Genomic DNA, 22,165 nt, shown 5'->3' with positions numbered 1-22,165 from the left:
TGCTATAGTTAGTGTCTCAGGTTTGGAACGGGAAGGAGTTGGATATCACATCTCATGTTATAGGAAGGGTCTCAGGTTTGGTATAAGCATTGAGATATCACATCTCTGCTATCGGAAGCGGCTCAGGATTGGAATGGGAAGGAGTTGGATATCCCATCTCATGTTATAGTAAGAGTCTCTGGTTTGGTATTAGAATCATTGAGATATCACATTGCATGCTGTAGGAAGGGTCTAAGGATTGGAATGGGATGGACTTGGATATCACATCTCATGCTATAGGTAGGCTCTCAGGTTTGGTATAAGCATTGAGATATCACATCTCATGCTATAGGAAGGGTCTCAGGATTGGAATGGGAAGGATTTGGATATCACATCTCATGCTATAGGAAGGGTCTCAGATTTGGTATAAGCATTGAGATATCACATCTCATGCTAAAGGAAGGGTCTCAGAATTGGAATGGGAAGGAGTTGTATATGACATCTCAGGCCATAGGAAGGGTCTCAGGTTTGGTATAAGCATTGAGATATCACATCTCTGCTATCGGAAGCGGCTCAGGATTGGAATGGGAAGGAGTTGGATATCCCATCTCATGTTATAGTAAGAGTCTCTGGTTTGGTATTAGAATCATTGAGATATCACATTGCATGCTGTAGGAAGGGTCTAAGGATTGGAATGGGATGGACTTGGATATCACATCTCATGCTATAGGTAGGCTCTCAGGTTTGGTATAAGCATTGAGATATCACATCTCATGCTATAGGAAGGGTCTCAGGATTGGAATGGGAAGGATTTGGATATCACATCTCATGCTATAGGAAGGGTCTCAGATTTGGTATAAGCATTGAGATATCACATCTCATGCTAAAGGAAGGGTCTCAGGATTGGAATGGGAAGGAGTTGGATACCACATCTCATGATAAAGGAAGGGTCTAAGGTTTGGAAGGGGAAGGATTTGGATATCACATCTCATGTTATAGGACGGGTCTCAGGTTTGGTATTAGAAGCATTGAGATATCAAGTCTCATGGTATAAGAAGGGTCTCAGAATTGGAATGGGAAGGAGTTGGATATCACACCTCAAGCTATAGGAAGGGTCTCAGGATTAGAATGGGAAGGAGTTTGATATCACATCTCATGCCATAGTATGGGTCTCAGGTTTGGTAGAAGCATTGGAATATCACATCTCATGCTATCGGAAAGGTATCAGTATTGGATTTGGAAGAAGTTGGATATCCCATCTCATGCTATAGGAAGGGTCTCAGGTTGGAATGGGAAGGAGTTGGATATCACATTTCATGTTATAGGAAGGGTCTCAGGATTGGAATGGGAAGGACTTGGATATCATATCTCATGCTATAGGACGGGTCTCAGGTTTGTTATTAGAATCATTGAGATATCATATTGCATGCTGTAGGAAGGGTCTAAGGATTGGAATGGGAAGGACTTGGATATCACATCTCATGCTATAGATAGGCTCTTAGGTTTGGAAAGGGAAGGAGTTGGATATCACATTTCATGTTAGAGGAAGGATCTCAGGTTTGGTATTAGAAGCATTGAGATATCACATCTCATGCTATAGGAAGGGTCTCAGGATTGGAATGGGAAGTAGTTGGATATCACATCTCATGCTATAGGAAGGGTCTCAGGTTTGGTATAAGCATTGAGATATCACATCTCATGCTATAGGACGGGTCTCAGGATTGGAATGGAAGGAGTTGGATATCACATCTCATGTTATAGGAAGGATCTCAGGTTTGGTATTAGAAGCATTGAGACATCACATCTCATGCTATAGGAAGGGTCTCAGGGTTGGAATGGGAAGGAGTTGGATATCACATCTCATCCAATAGGAAGGGTCTCAGGTTTGGAATGGGAAGGAATTGGATATCACATCTCATGTTATAGGAAGGATCTCAGGTTTGGTATTAGAAGCATTGAGATATCACATCTCATGCTATAGGAAGGGTCTCAGGATTGGAATGTGAAGGATTTGGATATCACATCTCATGCTAAAGGAAGGGTCTCAGGTTTGGTAGAAGCATTGAGATATCACGTCTCTGCTACCGGAAGGGTCTCAGGATTGGATTGGGAAGGAGTTGGATATCCCTTCTCATGCTATAGGAAGGGTCTCAGGATTTGAATGGGAAGGAGTTGGATATCACATCTCATGTTATAGGAAGGGTCTCAGGATTGGAATGGGAAGGATTTGGATATCACATCTCTTGCTATAGGAAGGGTCTCAGGATTGGAATGGGTAGGAGTTGGATATTACTTTCTTGCTATAGGAAGGGTCTCATGTTTGGAATGGGAAGCAGTTGGATATCACATATGCTATAGTTAGTGTCTCAGGTTTGGAACGGGAAGGAGTTGGATATCACATCTCATGTTATAGGAAGGGTCTCAGGTTTGGTATAAGCATTGAGATATCACATCTCTGCTATCGGAAGCGGCTCAGGATTGGAATGGGAAGGAGTTGGATATCCCATCTCATGTTATAGGAAGAGTCTCTGGTTTGGTATTAGAACCATTGAGATATCACATCGCATGCTGTAGGAAGGGTCTAAGGATTGGAATGGGATGGACTTGGATATCACATCTCATGCTATAGGTAGGCTCTCAGGTATGGTATAAGCATTGAGATATCACATCTCATGCTATAGGAAGGGTCTCAGGATTGGAATGGGAAGGAATTGGATATCACATCTCATGCTATAGGAAGGGTCTCAGATTTGGTATAAGCATTGAGATATCACATCTCATGCTAAAGGAAGGGTCTCAGGATTGGAATGGGAAGGAGTTGTATATGACATCTCAGGCCATAGGAAGGGTCTCAAGTTTGGTATAAGCATTGAGATATCACATCTCTGCTATCGGAAGGGTCTCAGGATTGGAATGGGAAGGAGTTGGATATCCCATCTCATGTTATAGGAATGCTCTCAGGTTTGGTATTAGAAGCATAGAGATATCATATCTCATGCTATAGGAAGGGTCTCAGGATTGGAATGGGAAGGACTTGGATGTCACATCTCATGCTATAGGGAGGGTCTCAAGTTTGATATTAGAAGCATTGAGATAACAAATCTCATGATATCGGAAGGGTCTCAGGATTGGAATGGGAAGGAGTTGGATATCACATCTCATCCAATAGGAAGGGTCTCAGGTTTGGAATGGGAAGGAATTGGATATCACATCTCATGTTATAGGAAGGATCTCAGGTTTGGTATTAGAAGCATTGAGATATCACATCTCATGCTATAGGAAGGGTCTCAGGATTGGAATGTGAAGGATTTGGATATCACATCTCATGATAAAGGAAGGGTCTCAGGTTTGGTAGAAGCATTGAGATATCACGTCTCTGCTATCGGAAGGGTCTCAGGATTGGATTGGGAAGGAGTTGGATATCCCTTCTCATGCTATAGGAAGGGTCTCAGGATTTGAATGGGAAGGAGTTGGATATCACATCTCATGTTATAGGAAGGGTCTCAGGATTGGAATGGGAAGGATTTGGATATCACATCTCTTGCTATAGGAAGGGTCTCAGGATTGGAATGGGTAGGAGTTGGATATTACTTTCGTGCTATAGGAAGGGTCTCATGTTTGGAATGGGAAGCAGTTGGATATCACATATGCTATAGTTAGTGTCTCAGGTTTGGAACGGGAAGGAGTTGGATATCACATCTCATGTTATAGGAAGGGTCTCAGGTTTGGTATAAGCATTGAGATATCACATCTCTGCTATCGGAAGCGGCTCAGGAATGGAATGGGAAGGAGTTGGATATCCCATCTCATGTTATAGGAAGAGTCTCTGGTTTGGTATTAGAATCATTGAGATATCACATCGCATGCTGTAGGAAGGGTCTAAGGATTGGAATGGGATGGACTTGGATATCACATCTCATGCTATAGGTAGGCTCTCAGGTTTGGTATAAGCATTGAGATATCACATCTCATGCTATAGGAAGGGTCTCAGGATTGGAATGGGAAGGAATTGGATATCACATCTCATGCTATAGGAAGGGTCTCAGATTTGGTATAAGCATTGAGATATCACATCTCATGCTAAAGGAAGGGTCTCAGGATTGGAATGGGAAGGAGTTGTATATGACATCTCAGGCCATAGGAAGGGTCTCAAGTTTGGTATAAGCATTGAGATATCACATCTCTGCTATCGGAAGGGTCTCAGGATTGTAATGGGAAGGAGTTGGATATCCCATCTCATGTTATAGGAATGCTCTCAGGTTTGGTATTAGAAGCATAGAGATATCACATCTCATGCTATAGGAAGGGTCTCAGGATTGGAATGGGAAGGACTTGGATGTCACATCTCATGCTATAGGGAGGGTCTCAAGTTTGATATTAGAAGCATTGAGATAACAAATCTCATGATATCGGAAGGGTCTCAGTATTGGAATGGGAAGGAGTTGGATATCACATCTCATGATAAAGGAAGGGTCTAAGGTTTGGAAGGGGAAGGATTTGGATATCACATCTCATGTTATAGGACGGGTCTCAGGTTTGGTATTAGAAGCATTGAGATATCAAGTCTCATGGTATAAGAAGGGTCTCAGAATTGGAATGGGAAGGAGTTGGATATCACACCTCAAGCTATAGGAAGGGTCTCAGGATTGGAATGGGAAGGAGTTTGATATCACATCTCATGCCATAGTATGGGTCTCAGGTTTGGTAGAAGCATTGGGATATCACATCTCATGCTATCGGAAGGGTATCAGTATTGGATTTGGAAGAAGTTGGATATCCCATCTCATGCTATAGGAAGGGTCTCAGGTTGGAATGGGAAGGAGTTGGATATCACATTTCATGTTATAGGAAGGGTCTCAGGATTGGAATGGGAAGGACTTGGATATCATATCTCATGCTATAGGAAGGCTCTCAGGTTTGGAAGGGGAAGGAGTTGGATATCACATTTCATGTTAGAGGAAGGATCTCAGGTTTGGTATTAGAGGCCTTGAGATATCACATCTCATGCTATAGGAAGGGTCTCAGGATTGGAATGGGAAGGAGTTGGATATCACATCTCAAGCTATAGAAAATATCTCAGGTTTGGTATTAGAAGCATTGAGACATCACATCTCATGTTATAGGAAGAGTCTCAGGATTGGAATGGGAAGAAGTTGGATATCACATCTCATGCTATAGGAAGGGTCTCAGGTTTGGTATAAGCATTGAGATATCACATCTCATGCTATAGGACGGGTCTCAGGATTGGAATGGAAGGAGTTGGATATCACATCTCATGTTATAGGAAGGATCTCAGGTTTGGTATTAGAAGCATTGAGACATCACATCTCATGCTATAGGAAGGGTCTCAGGGTTGGAATGGGAAGGAGTTGGATATCACATCTCATCCAATAGGAAGGGTCTCAGGTTTGGAATGGGAAGGAATTGGATATCACATCTCATGTTATAGGAAGGATCTCAGGTTTGGTATTAGAAGCATTGAGATATCACATCTCATGCTATAGGAAGGGTCTCAGGATTGGAATGTGAAGGATTTGGATATCACTTCTCATGCTAAAGGAAGGGTCTCAGGTTTGGTAGAAGCATTGAGATATCACGTCTCTGCTATCGGAAGAGTCTCAGGATTGGATTGGGAAGGAGTTGGATATCCCTTCTCATGCTATAGGAAGGGTCTCAGGATTTGAATGGCAAGGAGTTGGATATCACATTTCATGCCATAGGAAGGGTCTCAGGTTTGGTATAAGCATTGAGATATCACATCTCTGCTATCGGAAGGGTCTCAGGATTGGATTGGGAAGGAGTTGGATATCCCTTCTCATGCGATAGGAAGTATCTCAGGTTGGAATGGGAAGGAGTTGGATATCACATCTCATGTTATAGGAAGGGTCTCAGGATTGGAATGGGAAGGATTTGGATATCACATCTCTTGCTATAGGAAGGGTCTCAGGATTGGAATGGGTAGGAGTTGGATATTACTTTCTTGCTATAGGAAGGGTCTCATGTTTGGAATGGGAAGGAGTTGGATATCACATATGCTATAGTTAGTGTCTCAGGTTTGGAACGGGAAGGAGTTGGATATCACATCTCATGTTATAGGAAGGGTCTCAGGTTTGGTATAAGCATTGAGATATCACATCTCTGCTATCGGAAGCGGCTCAGGATTGGAATGGGAAGGAGTTGGATATCCCATCTCATGTTATAGTAAGAGTCTCTGGTTTGGTATTAGAATCATTGAGATATCACATCGCATGCTGTAGGAAGGGTCTAAGGATTGGAATGGGATGGACTTGGATATCACATCTCATGCTATAGGTAGGCTCTCAGGTTTGGTATAAGCATTGAGATATCACATCTCATGCTATAGGAAGGGTCTCAGGATTGGAATGGGAAGGATTTGGATATCACATCTCATGCTATAGGAAGGGTCTCAGATTTGGTATAAGCATTGAGATATCACATCTCATGCTAAAGGAAGGGTCTCAGGATTGGAATGGGAAGGAGTTGTATATGACATCTCAGGCCGTAGGAAGGGTCTCAGGTTTGGTATAAGCATTGAGATATCACATCTCTGCTATCGGAAGGGTCTCAGGATTGGAATGGGAAGGAGTTGGATATCCCATCTCATGTTATAGGAAGGGTCTCAGGTTTGGTATTAGAAGCATAGAGATATCACATCTCATGCTATAGGAAGGGTCTCAGGATTGGAATGGGAAGGACTTGGATGTCACATCTCATGCTATAGGGAGGGTCTAAGGTTTGGAAGGGGAAGGATTTGGATATCACATCTCATGTTATAGGACGGGTCTCAGGTTTGGTATTAGAAGCATTGAGATATCAAGTCTCATGGTATAAGAAGGGTCTCAGAATTGGAATGGGAAGGAGTTGGATATCACACCTCAAGCTATAGGAAGGGTCTCAGGATTGGAATGGGAAGGAGTTTGATATCACATCTCATGCCATAGTATGGGTCTCAGGTTTGGTAGAAGCATTGGGATATCACATCTCATGCTATCGGAAGGGTATCAGTATTGGATTTGGAAGAAGTTTGATATCCCATCTCATGCTATAGGAAGGGTCTCAGGATTGGAATGGGAAGGACTTGGATATCACATCTCATGCTAAAGGAAGGGTCTCAGGTTTGGTATTAGAAGCATTGAGATATCACATCTCATGCTATAGGAAGGGTCTCAGGATTGGAATGGGAAGTAGTTGGATATCACATCTCATGCTATAGGAAGGGTCTCAGGTTTGGTATAAGCATTGAGATATCACATCTCATGCTATAGGACGGGTCTCAGGATTGGAATGGAAGGAGTTGGATATCACATCTCATGTTATAGGAAGGATCTCAGGTTTGGTATTAGAAGCATTGAGACATCACATCTCATGCTATAGGAAGGGTCTCAGGGTTGGAATGGGAAGGAGTTGGATATCACATCTCATGCTATAGGAAGGGTCTCAGGATTGGAATGTGAAGGATTTGGATATCACATCTCATGCTAAAGGAAGGGTCTCAGGTTTGGTAGAAGCATTGAGATATCACGTCTCTGCTATCGGAAGGGTCTCAGGATTGGATTGGGAAGGAGTTGGATATCCCTTCTCATGCTATAGGAAGGGTCTCAGGATTTGAATGGGAAGGAGTTGGATATCACATCTCATGTTATAGGAAGGGTCTCAGGATTGGAATGGGAAGGATTTGGATATCACATCTCTTGCTATAGGAAGGGTCTCAGGATTGGAATGGGTAGGAGTTGGATATTACTTTCTTGCTATAGGAAGGGTCTCATGTTTGGAATGGGAAGCAGTTGGATATCACATATGCTATAGTTAGTGTCTCAGGTTTGGAACGGGAAGGAGTTGGATATCACATCTCATGTTATAGGAAGGGTCTCAGGTTTGGTATAAGCATTGAGATATCACATCTCTGCTATTGGAAGCGGCTCAGGATTGGAATGGGAAGGAGTTGGATATCCCATCTCATGTTATAGGAAGAGTCTCTGGTTTGGTATTAGAATCATTGAGATATCACATCGCATGCTGTAGGAAGGGTCTAAGGATTGGAATGGGATGGACTTGGATATCACATCTCATGCTATAGGTAGGCTCTCAGGTTTGGTATAAGCATTGAGATATCACATCTCATGCTATCGGAAGGGTATCAGTATTGGATTTGGAAGAAGTTGGATATCCCATCTCATGCTATGGGAAGGGTCTCAGGTTGGAATGGGAAGGAGTTGGATATCACATTTCATGTTATAGGAAGGGTCTCAGGATTGGAATGGGAAGGACTTGGATATCATATCTCATGCTATAGGATGGGTCTCAGGTTTGTTATTAGAATCATTGAGATATCATATTGCATGCTGTAGGAAGGGTCTAAGGATTGGAATGGGAAGGACTTGGATATCACATCTCATGCTATAGATAGGCTCTTAGGTTTGGAAAGGGAAGGAGTTGGATATCACATTTCATGTTAGAGGAAGGATCTCAGGTTTGGTATTAGAAGCATTGAGATATCACATCTCATGCTATAGGAAGGGTCTCAGGATTGGAATGGGAAGTAGTTGGATATCACATCTCATGCTATAGGAAGGGTCTCAGGTTTGGTATAAGCATTGAGATATCACATCTCATGCTATAGGACGGGTCTCAGGATTGGAATGGAAGGAGTTGGATATCACATCTCATGTTATAGGAAGGATCTCAGGTTTGGTATTAGAAGCATTGAGACATCACATCTCATGCTATAGGAAGGGTCTCAGGATTGGAATGTGAAGGATTTGGATATCACATCTCATGCTAAAGGAAGGGTCTCAGGTTTGGTAGAAGCATTGAGATATCACGTCTCTGCTATCGGAAGGGTCTCAGGATTGGATTGGGAAGGAGTTGGATATCCCTTCTCATGCTATAGGAAGGGTCTCAGGATTTGAATGGCAAGGAGTTGGATATCACATCTCATGCCATAGGAAGGGTCTCAGGTTTGGTATAAGCATTGAGATATCACATCTCTGCTATCGGAAGGGTCTCAGGATTGGAATGGGAAGGAGTTGGATATTCCCATCTCATGTTATAGGAAGGGTCTCAGGTTTGGTATTAGAAGCATTGAGATATCACATCTCATGCTATAGGAAGGGTCTCAGGATTGGAATGGGAAGGACTTGGATATCACATCTCATGCTATAGGGAGGGTCTCAAGTTTGATATTAGAAGCTTTGAGATATCACATCTCATGATATCGGAAGGGTCTCAGGATTGGAATGGGAAGGAGTTGGATATCACATCTCATGATAAAGGAAGGGTCTAAGGTTTGGAAGGGGAAGGATTTGGATATCACATCTCATGTTATATTACGGGTCTCAGGTTTGGTATTAGAAGCATTGAGATATCAAGTCTCAGAGTATAGGAAGGGTCTCAGAATTGGAATGGGAAGGAGTTGGATATCACATCTCAAGCTATAGGAAGGGTCTCAGGATTGGAATGGGAAGGACTTGGATATCACATCTCATGCTATAGGTAGGCTCTCAGGTTTGGAAGGGGAAAGAGTTGGATATCACATTTCATGTTAGAGGTAGGATCTCAGGTTTGGTATTAGAGGCATTGAGATATCACATCTCATGCTATCAGAAGGGTCTCAGGAATGGAATGGGAAGGAGTTGAATATCACATCTCATGCTAAAGGGAGGGTCTCAGGTTTGGAAGGGGAAGGATTTGAATATCACATCTCATGTTATAGGAAGGATCTCAGGTTTGGTATTAGAAGCATTGAGATATCACATCTCATGCTATCGGAAGGATCTCAGGTTTGGTATTAGAAGCATTGAGATATCACATCTCATGCTATCAGAAGGGTCTCAGGATTGGAATGGGAAGGAGTTGGATATCACATCTCATGCTAAAGGGAGGGTCTCAGGTTTGGAAGGGGAAGGATTTGGATATCACATCTCATGTTATCGGAAGGATCTCACGTTTGGCATTAGAAGTATTGAGATATCATATCTCATGCTATAGAAAGGGTCTCAGGATTGGAATGGGAAAGAGTTGGATATCACATCTCATGCTATAGGGAGGGTCTCAGTTTTGATATTAGAAGCATTGAGATATCACATCTCATGCTATCGGAAGTGTCTCAGGATTGGAATGGGAAGGAGCTGGATATCACATCTCATGCTAAAGGAAGGGTCTCAGGTTTGGAACGGGAAGGATTTGGATATCACATCTCATGTTATAGGAAGGGTCTCAGGTTTGGTATAAGCATTGAGATATCACATCTCTGCTATCGGAAGTGTCTCAGGATTGGAATGGGAAGGAGTTGGATATCCCATCTCATGTTATAGGACGGGTCTCAGGTTTGTTATTAGAATCATTGAGATATCATATTGCATGCTGTAGGAAGGGTTTAAGGGTTGGAATGGGAAGGACTTGGATATCACATCTCATGCTATAGATAGGCTCTTAGGTTTGGAAAGGGAAAAAGTTGGATATCACATTTCATGTTAGAGGAAGGATCTCAGGTTTGGTATTAGAAGCATTGAGATATCACATCTCATGCTATAGGAAGGGTCTCAGGATTGGAATGGGAAGTAGTTGGATATCACATCTCATGCTATAGGAAGGGTCTCAGGTTTGGTATAAGCATTGTGATATCACATCTCATGCTATGGGACGGGTCTCAGGATTGGAATGGAAGGAGTTGGATATCACATCTCATGTTATAGGAAGGATCTCAGGTTTGGTATTAGAAGCATTGAGACATGACATCTCATGCTATAGGAAAGGTATCAGTATTGGATTTGGAAGAAGTTGGATATCCCATCTCATGCTATAGGAAGGGTCTCAGGTTGGAATGGGAAGGAGTTGGATATCACATTTCATGTTATAGGAAGGGTCTCAGGATTGGAATGGGAAGGACTTGGATATCATATCTCATGCTATAGGACGGGTCTCAGGTTTGTTATTAGAATCATTGAGATATCATATTGCATGCTGTAGGAAGGGTCTAAGGATTGGAATGGGAAGGACTTGGATATCACATCTCATGCTATAGATAGGCTCTCAGGATTGGATTGGGAAGGAGTTGGATATCCCTTCTCATGCTATAGGAAGGGTCTCAGAATTTGAATGGCAAGGAGTTGGATATCACATCTCATGCCATAGGAAGGGTCTCAGGTTTGGTATAAGCATTGAGATATCACATCTCTGCTATCGGAAGGGTCTCAGGATTGGATTGGGAAGGAGTTGGATATCCCTTCTCATGCTATAGGAAGTGTCTCAGGTTGGAATGGGAAGGAGTTGGATATCACATCTCATGTTATAGGAAGGGTCTCAGGATTGGAATGGGAAGGATTTGGATATCACATCTCTTGCTATAGGAAGGGTCTCAGGATTGGAATGGGTAGGAGTTGGATATTACTTTCTTGCTATAGGAAGGGTCTCATGTTTGGAATGGGAAGGAGTTGGATATCACATATGCTATAGTTAGTGTCTCAGGTTTGGAACGGGAAGGAGTTGGATATCACATCTCATGTTATAGGAAGGGTCTCAGGTTTGGTATAAGCATTGAGATATCACATCTCTGCTATCGGAAGCGGCTCAGGATTGGAATGGGAAGGAGTTGGATATCCCATCTCATGTTATAGTAAGAGTCTCTGGTTTGGTATTAGAATCATTGAGATATCACATTGCATGCTGTAGGAAGGGTCTAAGGATTGGAATGGGATGGACTTGGATATCACATCTCATGCTATAGGTAGGCTCTCAGGTTTGGTATAAGCATTGAGATATCACATCTCATGCTATAGGAAGGGTCTCAGGATTGGAATGGGAAGGATTTGGATATCACATCTCATGCTATAGGAAGGGTCTCAGATTTGGTATAAGCATTGAGATATCACATCTCATGCTAAAGGAAGGGTCTCAGAATTGGAATGGGAAGGAGTTGTATATGACATCTCAGGCCATAGGAAGGGTCTCAGGTTTGGTATAAGCATTGAGATATCACATCTCTGCTATCGGAAGCGGCTCAGGATTGGAATGGGAAGGAGTTGGATATCCCATCTCATGTTATAGTAAGAGTCTCTGGTTTGGTATTAGAATCATTGAGATATCACATTGCATGCTGTAGGAAGGGTCTAAGGATTGGAATGGGATGGACTTGGATATCACATCTCATGCTATAGGTAGGCTCTCAGGTTTGGTATAAGCATTGAGATATCACATCTCATGCTATAGGAAGGGTCTCAGGATTGGAATGGGAAGGATTTGGATATCACATCTCATGCTATAGGAAGGGTCTCAGATTTGGTATAAGCATTGAGATATCACATCTCATGCTAAAGGAAGGGTCTCAGGATTGGAATGGGAAGGAGTTGGATACCACATCTCATGATAAAGGAAGGGTCTAAGGTTTGGAAGGGGAAGGATTTGGATATCACATCTCATGTTATAGGACGGGTCTCAGGTTTGGTATTAGAAGCATTGAGATATCAAGTCTCATGGTATAAGAAGGGTCTCAGAATTGGAATGGGAAGGAGTTGGATATCACACCTCAAGCTATAGGAAGGGTCTCAGGATTAGAATGGGAAGGAGTTTGATATCACATCTCATGCCATAGTATGGGTCTCAGGTTTGGTAGAAGCATTGGAATATCACATCTCATGCTATCGGAAAGGTATCAGTATTGGATTTGGAAGAAGTTGGATATCCCATCTCATGCTATAGGAAGGGTCTCAGGTTGGAATGGGAAGGAGTTGGATATCACATTTCATGTTATAGGAAGGGTCTCAGGATTGGAATGGGAAGGACTTGGATATCATATCTCATGCTATAGGACGGGTCTCAGGTTTGTTATTAGAATCATTGAGATATCATATTGCATGCTGTAGGAAGGGTCTAAGGATTGGAATGGGAAGGACTTGGATATCACATCTCATGCTATAGATAGGCTCTTAGGTTTGGAAAGGGAAGGAGTTGGATATCACATTTCATGTTAGAGGAAGGATCTCAGGTTTGGTATTAGAAGCATTGAGATATCACATCTCATGCTATAGGAAGGGTCTCAGGATTGGAATGGGAAGTAGTTGGATATCACATCTCATGCTATAGGAAGGGTCTCAGGTTTGGTATAAGCATTGAGATATCACATCTCATGCTATAGGACGGGTCTCAGGATTGGAATGGAAGGAGTTGGATATCACATCTCATGTTATAGGAAGGATCTCAGGTTTGGTATTAGAAGCATTGAGACATCACATCTCATGCTATAGGAAGGGTCTCAGGGTTGGAATGGGAAGGAGTTGGATATCACATCTCATCCAATAGGAAGGGTCTCAGGTTTGGAATGGGAAGGAATTGGATATCACATCTCATGTTATAGGAAGGATCTCAGGTTTGGTATTAGAAGCATTGAGATATCACATCTCATGCTATAGGAAGGGTCTCAGGATTGGAATGTGAAGGATTTGGATATCACATCTCATGCTAAAGGAAGGGTCTCAGGTTTGGTAGAAGCATTGAGATATCACGTCTCTGCTACCGGAAGGGTCTCAGGATTGGATTGGGAAGGAGTTGGATATCCCTTCTCATGCTATAGGAAGGGTCTCAGGATTTGAATGGGAAGGAGTTGGATATCACATCTCATGTTATAGGAAGGGTCTCAGGATTGGAATGGGAAGGATTTGGATATCACATCTCTTGCTATAGGAAGGGTCTCAGGATTGGAATGGGTAGGAGTTGGATATTACTTTCTTGCTATAGGAAGGGTCTCATGTTTGGAATGGGAAGCAGTTGGATATCACATATGCTATAGTTAGTGTCTCAGGTTTGGAACGGGAAGGAGTTGGATATCACATCTCATGTTATAGGAAGGGTCTCAGGTTTGGTATAAGCATTGAGATATCACATCTCTGCTATCGGAAGCGGCTCAGGATTGGAATGGGAAGGAGTTGGATATCCCATCTCATGTTATAGGAAGAGTCTCTGGTTTGGTATTAGAACCATTGAGATATCACATCGCATGCTGTAGGAAGGGTCTAAGGATTGGAATGGGATGGACTTGGATATCACATCTCATGCTATAGGTAGGCTCTCAGGTATGGTATAAGCATTGAGATATCACATCTCATGCTATAGGAAGGGTCTCAGGATTGGAATGGGAAGGAATTGGATATCACATCTCATGCTATAGGAAGGGTCTCAGATTTGGTATAAGCATTGAGATATCACATCTCATGCTAAAGGAAGGGTCTCAGGATTGGAATGGGAAGGAGTTGTATATGACATCTCAGGCCATAGGAAGGGTCTCAAGTTTGGTATAAGCATTGAGATATCACATCTCTGCTATCGGAAGGGTCTCAGGATTGGAATGGGAAGGAGTTGGATATCCCATCTCATGTTATAGGAATGCTCTCAGGTTTGGTATTAGAAGCATAGAGATATCATATCTCATGCTATAGGAAGGGTCTCAGGATTGGAATGGGAAGGACTTGGATGTCACATCTCATGCTATAGGGAGGGTCTCAAGTTTGATATTAGAAGCATTGAGATAACAAATCTCATGATATCGGAAGGGTCTCAGGATTGGAATGGGAAGGAGTTGGATATCACATCTCATCCAATAGGAAGGGTCTCAGGTTTGGAATGGGAAGGAATTGGATATCACATCTCATGTTATAGGAAGGATCTCAGGTTTGGTATTAGAAGCATTGAGATATCACATCTCATGCTATAGGAAGGGTCTCAGGATTGGAATGTGAAGGATTTGGATATCACATCTCATGATAAAGGAAGGGTCTCAGGTTTGGTAGAAGCATTGAGATATCACGTCTCTGCTATCGGAAGGGTCTCAGGATTGGATTGGGAAGGAGTTGGATATCCCTTCTCATGCTATAGGAAGGGTCTCAGGATTTGAATGGGAAGGAGTTGGATATCACATCTCATGTTATAGGAAGGGTCTCAGGATTGGAATGGGAAGGATTTGGATATCACATCTCTTGCTATAGGAAGGGTCTCAGGATTGGAATGGGTAGGAGTTGGATATTACTTTCGTGCTATAGGAAGGGTCTCATGTTTGGAATGGGAAGCAGTTGGATATCACATATGCTATAGTTAGTGTCTCAGGTTTGGAACGGGAAGGAGTTGGATATCACATCTCATGTTATAGGAAGGGTCTCAGGTTTGGTATAAGCATTGAGATATCACATCTCTGCTATCGGAAGCGGCTCAGGAATGGAATGGGAAGGAGTTGGATATCCCATCTCATGTTATAGGAAGAGTCTCTGGTTTGGTATTAGAATCATTGAGATATCACATCGCATGCTGTAGGAAGGGTCTAAGGATTGGAATGGGATGGACTTGGATATCACATCTCATGCTATAGGTAGGCTCTCAGGTTTGGTATAAGCATTGAGATATCACATCTCATGCTATAGGAAGGGTCTCAGGATTGGAATGGGAAGGAATTGGATATCACATCTCATGCTATAGGAAGGGTCTCAGATTTGGTATAAGCATTGAGATATCACATCTCATGCTAAAGGAAGGGTCTCAGGATTGGAATGGGAAGGAGTTGTATATGACATCTCAGGCCATAGGAAGGGTCTCAAGTTTGGTATAAGCATTGAGATATCACATCTCTGCTATCGGAAGGGTCTCAGGATTGTAATGGGAAGGAGTTGGATATCCCATCTCATGTTATAGGAATGCTCTCAGGTTTGGTATTAGAAGCATAGAGATATCACATCTCATGCTATAGGAAGGGTCTCAGGATTGGAATGGGAAGGACTTGGATGTCACATCTCATGCTATAGGGAGGGTCTCAAGTTTGATATTAGAAGCATTGAGATAACAAATCTCATGATATCGGAAGGGTCTCAGGATTGGAATGGGAAGGAGTTGGATATCACATCTCATGATAAAGGAAGGGTCTAAGGTTTGGAAGGGGAAGGATTTGGATATCACATCTCATGTTATAGGACGGGTCTCAGGTTTGGTATTAGAAGCATTGAGATATCAAGTCTCATGGTATAAGAAGGGTCTCAGAATTGGAATGGGAAGGAGTTGGATATCACACCTCAAGCTATAGGAAGGGTCTCAGGATTGGAATGGGAAGGAGTTTGATATCACATCTCATGCCATAGTATGGGTCTCAGGTTTGGTAGAAGCATTGGGATATCACATCTCATGCTATCGGAAGGGTATCAGTATTGGATTTGGAAGAAGTTGGATATCCCATCTCATGCTATAGGAAGGGTCTCAGGTTGGAATGGGAAGGAGTTGGATATCACATTTCATGTTATAGGAAGGGTCTCAGGATTGGAATGGGAAGGACTTGGATATCATATCTCATGCTATAGGAAGGCTCTCAGGTTTGGAAGGGGAAGGAGTTGGATATCACATTTCATGTTAGAGGAAGGATCTCAGGTTTGGTATTAGAGGCCTTGAGATATCACATCTCATGCTATAGGAAGGGTCTCAGGATTGGAATGGGAAGGAGTTGGATATCACATCTCAAGCTATAGAAAATATCTTAGGTTTGGTATTAGAAGCATTGAGACATCACATCTCATGTTATAGGAAGGGTCTCAGGATTGGAATGGGAAGAAGTTGGATATCACATCTCATGCTATAGGAAGGGTCTCAGGTTTGGTATAAGCATTGAGATATCACATCTCATGCTATAGGACGGGTCTCAGGATTGGAATGGAAGGAGTTGGATATCACATCTCATGTTATAGGAAGGATCTCAGGTTTGGTATTAGAAGCATTGAGACATCACATCTCATGCTATAGGAAGGGTCTCAGGGTTGGAATGGGAAGGAGTTGGATATCACATCTCATCCAATAGGAAGGGTCTCAGGTTTGGAATGGGAAGGAATTGGATATCACATCTCATGTTATAGGAAGGATCTCAGGTTTGGTATTAGAAGCATTGAGATATCACATCTCATGCTATAGGAAGGGTCTCAGGATTGGAATGTGAAGGATTTGGATATCACTTCTCATGCTAAAGGAAGGGTCTCAGGTTTGGTAGAAGCATTGAGATATCACGTCTCTGCTATCGGAAGAGTCTCAGGATTGGATTGGGAAGGAGTTGGATATCCCTTCTCATGCTATAGGAAGGGTCTCAGGATTTGAATGGCAAGGAGTTGGATATCACATTTCATGCCATAGGAAGGGTCTCAGGTTTGGTATAAGCATTGAGATATCACATCTCTGCTATCGGAAGGGTCTCAGGATTGGATTGGGAAGGAGTTGGATATCCCTTCTCATGCGATAGGAAGTGTCTCAGGTTGGAATGGGAAGGAGTTGGATATCACATCTCATGTTATAGGAAGGGTCTCAGGATTGGAATGGGAAGGATTTGGATATCACATCTCTTGCTATAGGAAGGGTCTCAGGATTGGAATGGGTAGGAGTTGGATATTACTTTCTTGCTATAGGAAGGGTCTCATGTTTGGAATGGGAAGGAGTTGGATATCACATATGCTATAGTTAGTGTCTCAGGTTTGGAACGGGAAGGAGTTGGATATCACATCTCATGTTATAGGAAGGGTCTCAGGTTTGGTATAAGCATTGAGATATCACATCTCTGCTATCGGAAGCGGCTCAGGATTGGAATGGGAAGGAGTTGGATATCCCATCTCATGTTATAGTAAGAGTCTCTGGTTTGGTATTAGAATCATTGAGATATCACATCGCATGCTGTAGGAAGGGTCTAAGGATTGGAATGGGATGGACTTGGATATCACATCTCATGCTATAGGTAGGCTCTCAGGTTTGGTATAAGCATTGAGATATCACATCTCATGCTATAGGAAGGGTCTCAGGATTGGAATGGGAAGGATTTGGATATCACATCTCATGCTATAGGAAGGGTCTCAGATTTGGTATAAGCATTGAGATATCACATCTCATGCTAAAGGAAGGGTCTCAGGATTGGAATGGGAAGGAGTTGTATATGACATCTCAGGCCGTAGGAAGGGTCTCAGGTTTGGTATAAGCATTGAGATATCACATCTCTGCTATCGGAAGGGTCTCAGGATTGGAATGGGAAGGAGTTGGATATCCCATCTCATGTTATAGGAAGGGTCTCAGGTTTGGTATTAGAAGCATAGAGATATCACATCTCATGCTATAGGAAGGGTCTCAGGATTGGAATGGGAAGGACTTGGATGTCACATCTCATGCTATAGGGAGGGTCTAAGGTTTGGAAGGGGAAGGATTTGGATATCACATCTCATGTTATAGGACGGGTCTCAGGTTTGGTATTAGAAGCATTGAGATATCAAGTCTCATGGTATAAGAAGGGTCTCAGAATTGGAATGGGAAGGAGTTGGATATCAAACCTCAAGCTATAGGAAGGGTCTCAGGATTGGAATGGGAAGGAGTTTGATATCACATCTCATGCCATAGTATGGGTCTCAGGTTTGGTAGAAGCATTGGGATATCACATCTCATGCTATCGGAAGGGTATCAGTATTGGATTTGGAAGAAGTTTGATATCCCATCTCATGCTATAGGAAGGGTCTCAGGATTGGAATGGGAAGGACTTGGATATCACATCTCATGCTAAAGGAAGGGTCTCAGGTTTGGTATTAGAAGCATTGAGATATCACATCTCATGCTATAGGAAGGGTCTCAGGATTGGAATGGGAAGTAGTTGGATATCACATCTCATGCTATAGGAAGGGTCTCAGGTTTGGTATAAGCATTGAGATATCACATCTCATGCTATAGGACGGGTCTCAGGATTGGAATGGAAGGAGTTGGATATCACATCTCATGTTATAGGAAGGATCTCAGGTTTGGTATTAGAAGCATTGAGACATCACATCTCATGCTATAGGAAGGGTCTCAGGGTTGGAATGGGAAGGAGTTGGATATCACATCTCATGCTATAGGAAGGGTCTCAGGATTGGAATGTGAAGGATTTGGATATCACATCTCATGCTAAAGGAAGGGTCTCAGGTTTGGTAGAAGCATTGAGATATCACGTCTCTGCTATCGGAAGGGTCTCAGGATTGGATTGGGAAGGAGTTGGATATCCCTTCTCATGCTATAGGAAGGGTCTCAGGATTTGAATGGGAAGGAGTTGGATATCACATCTCATGTTATAGGAAGGGTCTCAGGATTGGAATGGGAAGGATTTGGATATCACATCTCTTGCTATAGGAAGGGTCTCAGGATTGGAATGGGTAGGAGTTGGATATTACTTTCTTGCTATAGGAAGGGTCTCATGTTTGGAATGGGAAGCAGTTGGATATCACATATGCTATAGTTAGTGTCTCAGGTTTGGAACGGGAAGGAGTTGGATATCACATCTCATGTTATAGGAAGGGTCTCAGGTTTGGTATAAGCATTGAGATATCACATCTCTGCTATTGGAAGCGGCTCAGGATTGGAATGGGAAGGAGTTGGATATCCCATCTCATGTTATAGGAAGAGTCTCTGGTTTGGTATTAGAATCATTGAGATATCACATCGCATGCTGTAGGAAGGGTCTAAGGATTGGAATGGGATGGACTTGGATATCACATCTCATGCTATAGGTAGGCTCTCAGGTTTGGTATAAGCATTGAGATATCACATCTCATGCTATAGGAAGGGTCTCAGGATTGGAATGGGAAGGAATTGGATATCACATCTCATGCTATAGGAAGGGTCTCAGATTTGGTATAAGCATTGAGATATCACATCTCATGCTAAAGGAAGGGTCTCAGGATTGGAATGGGAAGGAGTTGTATATGACATCTCAGGCCATAGGAAGGGTCTCAAGTTTGGTATAAGCATTGAGATATCACATCTCTGCTATCGGAAGGGTCTCAGGATTGGAATGGGAAGGAGTTGGATATCCCATCTCATGTTATAGGAATGCTCTCAGGTTTGGTATTAGAAGCATAGAGATATCACATCTCATGCTATAGGAAGGGTCTCAGGATTGGAATGGGAAGGACTTGGATGTCACATCTCATGCTATAGGGAGGGTCTCAAGTTTGATATTAGAAGCATTGAGATAACAAATCTCATGATATCGGAAGGGTCTCAGGATTGGAATGGGAAGGAGTTGGATATCACATCTCATCCAATAGGAAGGGTCTCAGGTTTGGAATGGGAAGGAATTGGATATCACATCTCATGTTATAGGAAGGATCTCAGGTTTGGTATTAGAAGCATTGAGATATCACATCTCATGCTATAGGAAGGGTCCCAGGATTGGAATGTGAAGGATTTGGATATCACATCTCATGCTAAAGGAAGGGTCTCAGGTTTGGTAGAAGCATTGAGATATCACGTCTCTGCTATCGGAAGGGTCTCAGGATTGGATTGGGAAGGAGTTGGATATCCCTTCTCATGCTATAGGAAGGGTCTCAGGATTTGAATGGGAAGGAGTTGGATATCACATCTCATGTTATAGGAAGGGTCTCAGGATTGGAATGGGAAGGATTTGGATATCACATCTCTTGCTATAGGAAGGGTCTCAGGATTGGAATGGGAAGCAGTTGGATATCACATATGCTATAGTTAGTGTCTCAGGTTTGGAACGGGAAGGAGTTGGATATCACATCTCATGTTATAGGAAGGGTCTCAGGTTTGGTATAAGCATTGAGATATCACATCTCTGCTATCGGAAGCGGCTCAGGATTGGAATGGGAAGGAGTTGGATATCCCATCTCATGTTATAGGAAGAGTCTCTGGTTTGGTATTAGAATCATTGAGATATCACATCGCATGCTGTAGGAAGGGTCTAAGGATTGGAATGGGATGGACTTGGATATCACATCTCATGCTATAGGTAGGCTCTCAGGTTTGGTATAAGCATTGAGATATCACATCTCATGCTATAGGAAGGGTCTCAGGATTGGAATGGGAAGGAATTGGATATCACATCTCATGCTATAGGAAGGGTCTCAGATTTGGTATAAGCATTGAGATATCACATCTCATGCTAAAGGAAGGGTCTCAGGATTGGAATGGGAAGGAGTTGTATATGACATCTCAGGCCATAGGAAGGGTCTCAAGTTTGGTATAAGCATTGAGATATCACATCTCTGCTATCGGAAGGGTCTCAGGATTGGAAAGGGAAGGAGTTGGATATCCCATCTCATGTTATAGGAATGCTCTCAGGTTTGGTATTAGAAGCATAGAGATATCACATCTCATGCTATAGGAAGGGTCTCAGGATTGGAATGGGAAGGACTTGGATGTCACATCTCATGCTATAGGGAGGGTCTCAAGTTTGATGTTAGAAGCATTGAGATAACAAATCTCATGATATCGGAAGGGTCTCAGGATTGGAATGGGAAGGAGTTGGATATCACATCTCATGATAAAGGAAGGGTCTAAGGTTTGGAAGGGGAAGGATTTGGATATCACATCTCATGTTATAGGACGGGTCTCAGGTTTGGTATTAGAAGCATTGAGATATCAAGTCTCATGGTATAAGAAGGGTCTCAGAATTGGAATGGGAAGGAGTTGGATATCACACCTCAAGCTATAGGAAGGGTCTCAGGATTGGAATGGGAAGGAGTTTGATATCACATCTCATGCCATAGTATGGGTCTCAGGTTTGGTAGAAGCATTGGGATATCACATCTCATGCTATCGGAAGGGTATCAGTATTGGATTTGGAAGAAGTTGGATATCCCATCTCATGCTATAGGAAGGGTCTCAGGTTGGAATGGGAAGGAGTTGGATATCACATTTCATGTTATAGGAAGGGTCTCAGGATTGGAATGGGAAGGACTTGGATATCATATCTCATGCTATAGGAAGGCTCTCAGGTTTGGAAGGGGAAGGAGTTGGATATCACATTTCATGTTAGAGGAAGGATCTCAGGTTTGGTATTAGTGCCTTGAGATATCACATCTCATGCTATAGGAAGGGTCTCAGGATTGGAATGGGAAGGAGTTGGATATCACATCTCAAGCTATAGAAAATATCTCAGGTTTGGTATTAGAAGCATTGAGACATCACATCTCATGTTATAGGAAGGGTCTCAGGATTGGAATGGGAAGAAGTTGGATATCACATCTCATGCTATAGGAAGGGTCTCAGGTTTGGTATAAGCATTGAGATATCACATCTCATGCTATAGGAAGGGTCTCAGGATTGGAATGGGAAGGACTTGGATGTCACATCTCATGCTATAGGGAGGGTCTCAAGTTTGATATTAGAAGCATTGAGATAACAA

The sequence above is a fragment of the Ambystoma mexicanum genome, chromosome 13, assembly GCF_040938575.1.
Source record: "Ambystoma mexicanum isolate Mex_15411 chromosome 13, UKY_AmexF1_1, whole genome shotgun sequence".
In the NCBI taxonomy this organism is placed as follows: Eukaryota; Metazoa; Chordata; class Amphibia; order Caudata; family Ambystomatidae; genus Ambystoma; species Ambystoma mexicanum.
The sequence above is the reverse complement of the archived record's forward strand: the minus strand, read 5'-3'. Positions refer to the sequence as shown.